This window comes from Triticum dicoccoides, chromosome 4B (genome assembly GCF_002162155.2).
Source record: "Triticum dicoccoides isolate Atlit2015 ecotype Zavitan chromosome 4B, WEW_v2.0, whole genome shotgun sequence".
In the NCBI taxonomy this organism is placed as follows: Eukaryota; Viridiplantae; Streptophyta; class Magnoliopsida; order Poales; family Poaceae; genus Triticum; species Triticum dicoccoides.
This window is the reverse complement of record NC_041387.1, coordinates 432,615,557-432,623,329: the sequence shown is the minus strand read 5'-3', so window position 1 is coordinate 432,623,329 and position 7,773 is coordinate 432,615,557. Positions and strand designations below refer to the sequence as shown.

General features: G+C 46.1%; 1 protein-coding gene across 1 annotated transcript in view; it reads left to right on the top strand.

Moving 5' to 3' along the window:
• Positions 1-2,657, top strand: part of LOC119290705 (protein YIPF5 homolog) — a 4,558-nt gene extending 1,901 nt beyond the window's left edge. The window contains exon 2 of the mRNA XM_037569336.1: positions 2,298-2,657. The gene's annotated coding sequence lies outside the window, so the exon portion shown is untranslated. The remainder of the gene's footprint in view (positions 1-2,297) is intronic.
• Positions 2,658-7,773: the final 5,116 nt, after the last annotated feature.

Sequence of the window (7,773 nt, the reverse complement as noted above, 5' to 3'; positions counted from 1 at the left end):
TGGTGCCGACTGCCGACCGACGCGTCAAATCCCTGATCCAGAAGCATGGGGGAGTGGCTTGTGGATCCGCTCCGACACAGTGGTGGCCCAGTCGTGCACAACAGTGAGGAGGGAGAGGAGCGGGTGGGTTTCGAGCTGGCCGGAATGCCTCTGGCATGGGCAGTGGGCTTGGTGGTGTGTGTAGTCATGGTCTGACTCTGAAAGAAAGAGTGGCTTGTGGATCCGCTCCGACACGGTGGTGGCCCAGTCGGGCACAACAGTGAGGAGGGAGAGGAGCGGGTGGGTTTGGAGCTGACCGGGATGCCTCCGGCGGGGGCAGTGGGCTTGGTGGTGTGTGTAGTCAGGGTTTTACTCTGAAAGAAAGATAAGATGCATGAGAGAGAGATATTGTGGTTGTTGGTTGGGAAATAAGATATTCTTTTATCTATTAGTCTGCGTCAGCGTTGGGACCATTTGACAGGGATTTGGGGCCAACTTAACAAATTTGGCATCAGTGTCCGTTGAGTACATGACGAATTTGGCATGCTCTGTGTGCCCTAAGAGGCCTATGGAGTTATGTGTTCCTCTATGCGTTATATCTTATTAGTTAGATTCCAACCACAACAACGACAAAGCCTTTCTAGTCCCAAAGGAGTTGGGTAGGCTAGAGTTGAAGCCCATAAGATCTCGAAACCAACTCCTGGTTCTCGCATGTGCATAGCTAACTTGCACTTGCCCCTGTCAATGGCTAGTTCTTTGGTGATATTCCAGTCCTTCAGATCTATCTTAACGGACTCCTCCCATGTCAAGTTTGATCTACCCCGACTTTTCTTGACATTATCAGCACGCCTTAACCGTCTGCTGTGCAGGCCTGTGCTGTATATGCCCAAACCATCAGTTAGATTCCAAACATCGAAAAATAACTGAAATATCTGGGGACAAATAAAAAAGAAGAGACTGAGTTTGGCTGGTTAGTGGGCAAAAACTGTAACTTGTAAGGTAAAAAGAGAGAAGTGAAACCTTAAACAATTTACTGAAGCCATCGTGATGACAATAAAATCTGTCCTTGTTGTACATGTTTTAAACATGTGAAATCTAGATCAGAAAAATATTGTGTTACTGGCGATGTCCAATTTTCCCACACATAGTCAGTACAGTAGTTAGTACTCCCTCCGTCCCAAAATAAGTGTCTCAACTTTACACTAACTTTAGTACAAAGTTGTACTAAGCTTGAGACACTTACTTTTGGACGGAGGGAGTAATTTTTATATTCTTGTTCAGATGATATAAAAGATTCTTCTGCTCGCATTGGTCTACACTATCTGCGAGTATCATCTAGAGCTGTAAAATGTTGACAGATGTATAGTGATGTTAAAGTGTGAATGATAGAATGAAGATGTTTTGCGTCATAATAATGCCTACTCCTTCAGCTCTGATGAGTGCTTGCAACACTTCTCCTGACTTTCTGTTTTTCTTTTTTGATTAGTCTCTTAATCTCAATTGGAAATTTAATGAGAACTTCTATGCAACTTCACCTTGCCCATGTAACAGTTTGCATGAAAGAGCCTGCATTTTTTCTTCCATTCAGCCTATGCTGTGATGTGAGATTTTCATTGTTTTAGTGCATCAAATTGGTACTCCCTCTGTAAAGAAATATAAGTGTTTAGATCACTACTTTAGTGATCTAAACACTCTTATATTTGTTTACGGAGGAGTAGTTCTGATACTGAAATGGCTCTCATCAAACAACATTCTGTTATTCAGTTCTTAATTATCGCATTAGGGTCAAACTTCTACTTCTGATACTGAAATGGCTCTCATTGAACATTTCTCAGTTCAGAATTTTGCTAAAAGTTGATATTCTTGTTTTGTCTAGTGTTGGTTCCTAGCTCAAGTAAATACGAGATAAACTCATTTAGTACTCCCTCTGTAAAGAAATATGATCGTTTAGATCGCTAAAGTAGTGATCTTAGCGATCTTATATTTCTTTACAGAGAGAGTATCTTCTTAAGGCCTTGTTCGGTTTCACAGGGTTTCAAGGGGTTTGGAGCAGATTGGCAGGGATTAAATCCTCAGCAAGTCAAAATCCACATCAAACCCCTCCAATCCTCTCCAATCCCCTTGTGATGGGGATTAACCGAACAAGGCCTAAGGGAATCTTTGGATGATTATTTACATAAGGGGATCTTGTTCTACATTTTCTCTGTTCCTCCCAGTGTTGCATTTGCAATTTCTACATGGTTGTAACATTGCATTTACTAGGTTCCCCTTGCTGTTGTTTACCTATTATTGAATTTGTTCCCTCTAAATGTATGCAGATCACACTCAGTATTCTTTTGCCCTATGGAGCGTCGAACTGCTTTTGATCAGCGACTGGAGTGGTTTATTGATGCTACAGAACTATCGATGATCTAGTCAGTTTGGAATATATTCTGTAACAGTCTACTGCTTTTCATCCTTTAGTTTCTGTGGCATGGTAGGGGGCTGGTATAGATCTTGGTAAAGAAACGTAAGGCAAGATCAGGACAGTGAAAATATTATAACTAATTAGCTTTTGCCGAAGTTTGATGGGATTAGCTAGCAATTTTCGAAAGAGTACACTTGTGGTCTGTTTGAACTTGTTCATCGTGCTTGCTTACCACGCCCGTGGTGCCTAATTTCCTTTCTGTGTTCCTTTTTTTCTTCTGCATTTCAGTTTGATAATAGAATTGTCCTATCGTTAGAGACGCTGGCAACTACTGATTCATAAATTGGATGTGGTTTTTAGTAGTTCTTTCTAGCTTGCTAAAACTAGTCGATCAGTCAGTTTCTTTTGTGGAGTTGCTTAACTCTGCCGTTGGCATGAGTGTGCAGGTTAAGGATATGCCTGTAAGCCCATTAAACCTGTCCTCTCCACGATCAAATAGCCTAGATCTTGCTGTCACTTTGAAGCGATTGAGGCGAGGCCCATGTGCTTGCAATAGAATGTTAAAAAATAGCTGTGGGTTTGCATTCTGGAGCAAGAGTGGGTGCAATTGCTTCAGTGCATCCTGAAATAGACGGTACTTGAGCTTAGTTGGGTTCCTCATTGCCTGCTGGTTGCCGGTGGCAGTGGGATCTGCTCATGTCGCTACTGGGAGGGGGTGCTGCCTGGTTTCGATCCGATTTTTTCGGGTGGTGTGTCTGCCGGCGGTGTTGTTGTGGTGGAGGCCCGTGTGCTCTGCTGTGGTGGTCAGCGTGGTGCCCTGATTTGGCGCAAGAGGTCAGGAACGCGTCTATACGTTTGGTGCATGGTTGCGACTCGAAACCAGGGTGGTTCTTGGTCTCGGGCAGTGCTCCTCTTTGCCTTGTCGGCAAGGTGCGGTGGTTTGTGCTGTGTTTGGTGGTCTTGCTTCCGGTTGGCTATCGGCAGATCTGCGGCTTTGTCATGATGTTTGACCACCGACGGTCTCTGAGGTGCAGTTGGCTCGGACGGTTCTATGTGCTTCCTCGTCAACGGGCTTCTTCGAGGCTGGTGGTGGTTATTCAGCTTGCCAGTGCCGATGCGGGATGATGTGTGGCCAAGGTGATGCGGGGGCTTGGGTGAAGATCTTGTCCCTGACCAGCGATGACGGCGGCAATAGTCGTCGTTGACCTTCCTGCAGGCATCGCTACTTTGTTGCTGCACCCCTCCCACACGGATTTGGCCATCATGTTTTCTTCCGCGGAAACCCTTGGTCTTTTGTTTGTAAGGTATCTCTTGTTGATATTTGTTACATCGTTGTTGCCTGGTGGTTTATATAGATATAGCCCGGATAGCAGACTGCTAGAAGATTAGAACCCTTGTGTGTTCCCGTATAATAGATGCTCCAGATGTTAGGATTGCTATATCTAAGAATATGTTTCCCCCAAGTCGCCAGCACAGTACTCACAAAATCAGTAAACATGGGCATATAAAATTTTCGTTTTAAGATACTAGGAAATGTGTCCGTACGTTGCAACGGGAAAAACAAAATCCTTGCACGCTCCTAGCTACCAATTTAATTTTGTTGCCATTTCTTCTTTTCATTGCCATCGCTAATGGGGCTCATATTGTCCATCTACTCATGACGAACGTGATCAATACCAGAACGATGTACTTTTCATCATACTTTGGCACAACGCGGGTGCGTAGCTACAGAGTAAACGGTGAAGAATGAGTCCGCTTCCTCATGTGTTGGTGATCGGTGCCAACGGGTTTAGCGCGGCGGGCTGGCCTAAGGCGGTATGTGGCGGGAACTGTGAGGTCCTCCTCGTTGATCTGTAGTATATAGCAAAAAGGCGGCCATATTGAGCTCGCCACAATCATGCTGTAGCGTTAGTAAATCCACCGCCATTTAGGTCATTTAGATCTCCTTGTTGACACATCATGGATGCCATTGTGGCACTATCGAACTTTAGTCACATATGCATTGTAAATATATGGATGACTGGGTGCAAAAGTAACAAAAAATGCACCGATCAAAATTGTTACATTTTTATGTTAATGAGATTTCCTTCCTCATTCCTTCATAATTATCAGGCACTCTCCTTCCTTCTTCTTTTTTTCTCATGCCCCTCTATTTTCGTGTACCATGCAGCCACAACGCCGACCCACATCTCATCTTTCCTTAGTTAATCCTTGAGGCTCCTCGTTGATTATCATATAACTCATAGGCCCATATAAATCAGTGGATCTAAATTGAAAAAGGCGAGGTGGGACTAATTCGCCGGCAACAAATAAATCTGTTTGGTTGGCTGTGTCCTTGGAGTGGCCCAGCTCGACCCATGTGTTGGAAAGAATAAACGTTCAAATCCAATAAGTTTCTTACCATTAACACGCAAGGCAACCTTGCTGAATTGGCAATAGCCCCTCTATTTTTTTTATAGACGTTTTTTTGAGCATCAGTACAGACACAAGCGCTCATATACACGCGCATACACTCATTCCTATGAACGCACACACGCACACCCTACCCCTATGAGCACCTCCGAGAGACTGAGCCGGCATATCATCTTGAGATTTACGAAGTCACCACAGGCGCCTCGTCGTCGACGGGAACGTCTCCTCCCACTAAAAGCGCATCGCCGGAAATCCTGAAATAAATTCAGGAATAATGCGAGTACCAGGATTTGAACCCTGGTGGGTTGGGGATACCACTGTCCACCTAACCATCTCAGCCACAGGTTGGTTCGCCAATAGCCCCTTTATTAGTAGGTATAGAAATATGGTAAGGTGGACGGACGAAAAACGGACAAAATTACGATGGTAAGAAGCAATAGCCCCTTTATTAGTAGGTAGGTATAGATATAGATATAGAGGTATAGATATAGATATAGATTAGTTATACCAACATTCATAACAACATGGCAAATGCCAACAAGAGATATCTTCCGAAACAACACTAAAACAACATTCTTCAGAAAGACACCACATGCCAAATGCTCTATGTAAGCATAACAATAAATTACTACTGTCAACTGCTATCACATTTCAGTGATCCATAAATTCTCGGCGCTTTCATCCCCGTCGGGCCCAGGAGGAAAGCGCTTCTCTATATGACGTACAGTTGCACAGTCCTTCTCAGCATCAAACATGATGAAGTCAACAAGCTGAGGAAATTTATAATCCCAGTGATCTTCTCCATTCCCAATCTCTTCGTCATAGTCATCCAATCCGCCATGGTGTTCTTTGTCAATAGGGTGGTTGAGCTTTTTATATTGGGCAGTACAAGCTCCACACCCACCTGCATGTGCAGAAAGAAGAATTAGCATAGCTTTTCACAACAGAAAAGAAACAAATTATCGATTGTTTCACTTAGAAAATAAAATTATAAGACTATGTAACTGGTTCATTAAAGTTCAGCTAGCCAATATAAGAGCATGGCAGAATAAACTAGACGACACAATTTTATTTTATTTGCCAAAACGGCTGCATAGGGAGTTACAACACAAATAGAAGTCTGAACCTCCGATGCATACTGAAGACCGGTGAAAGAGGAATTTAGTTCAGGACACCATTGGACAAATGAATTTTCAGCAAAAATTAGCTTATAAATACTGAGGGTGACTCAGCCGAATCTATTTAGATGCCGAAATGGCTGAACTGCAGAGCAAAGAATGAAAGCTGGCAAAACAATGTGTATTCTGTTCAAAAAGTGGTATTTGGAGCAGCTGAGCACCTTAATCTGAAGGTTTCCTTTTAATTGTCTATCAGGATTGTACTCCTTCCGTTCGGAAATACTTGTCATAGAAATGGATACAGATGGATGTATGTAAAACTAAAATATATCTAGATACATCAATTGCTCAGACAAGTATTTTCGGTCGGAGGGAGTATATATTACGAGCCAACATTGCAAAGCAAGGGAACTGACACCGTTTTTTTGTGTAGGTCCCCAGAAATTGCAGTGACCTGGGCCGTGCTCTGGGCATAATAACTTTTTAATACTTGTATCACTCGTGACCTGTCAAAGGTGAAAGGTCTCAAGTAGTATGACTAGTTCTCGATGTTAGATGTGTATAGTCTCTTTTCGGTATATCCCCATTGTATAAGGGGTTTCATGCACTTTACCACACATGTAGATGTACTGGCCTTTGGCCCTCAGTAAAGCTCATTATCCAACATGGTATCAGATGCTAGGTTAGCCTCTCGCTCCCGCACGATGCAACTCCGTGCGCCTCGTTCCTAGCCTGCTTGTCTCCGGCCGTCCGGCCGCTGCCTCTTCAGCCGTCCGGCTGCTGCCTCTCCGTCCCCGCTCTTCTGCTCCTCCAGTAGGACGCCGTCTCGCCCGGCCGTCGCGTCGGCCGCTCCGTCCCGCAGCTGCCCTGCTTGGCCGCTGCTCCGGGCCATCTCGCCCGGCTGCCCCAGCCCTGGGCGGCCAGCCTTGTCCGGCCCCCTCGCCTGGCTGCAGGGCTGCTCGTCTGGCCGCTCCAGGAGCTGCAGGGCCGCCCCCTCGCCTGGCTGCGGGGCTGCTTCCGGCTGCTGCGGGAGCTGCAGGGACCGCCCAGCCTCGTCCGAGGCTGCTTGTCCGGCCGCTGCGGGTGCAGGCTCTCGATCCCTCTTGGATCGATCCTCCCGCAAGCGAGCGCTCGAGCGGGCGCTCGATCCAGGGATCCCCTCGATCCCTCCTGATCCCGATTGGGAATCCCTGTTCCCGTTGACCAAAAAAAAAATAGAAATATCAGAGAGACTTTCTCATGTCTTCTTCGGGCTATGTAGCTGTCCCCCGATGCTCGGTGATCTTTGATGGCACCAACTATGCTGAGTTTGCGGGCTTCATGCGTATCCATATGCGCGGTCTTCTGCTCTGGGGCGTTCTGTCAGGCGAGGTACCCTGTCCGCCCTGCCCTGCCCTGTCGCTCCGGTAGCTCCTATCCCGCCATTCGCGCCGGTGCTTGCTGCTGATGCTTCTCAAGCTGATAGGGATGCAGCCAAGGCTCTTGATGCTGCTGCAGTTGATGCCTATGATCAGCAGGTATCCGCCTATTCTGATGCTCTATCTGTCTACCGGGATGATCTATCTGCTTACACTCAGTGGTGCAATGATGATGCTCGAGCTGCCGCCGTTCTCACTGCGAGTGTCCTCCCTCAGTTTGCTTCGAAGTTCATGGGCCTCGGCACTGTTGCAGCAATGTGGTCCTATCTTTGTCAGCGCTATCAGCCCTCGGGCGATGCTCTATACCTCTCTGTGGTGCGTCAGGAGCATGCTCTTCAGCAGGGTGACTCGTCTGTTGATGAGTTCTATTCACAGTGCTCTGCCATCTGGCATCAGCTTGACTCACTGCGGACATTTGTTTGTGGAACTTGCCGTTGCT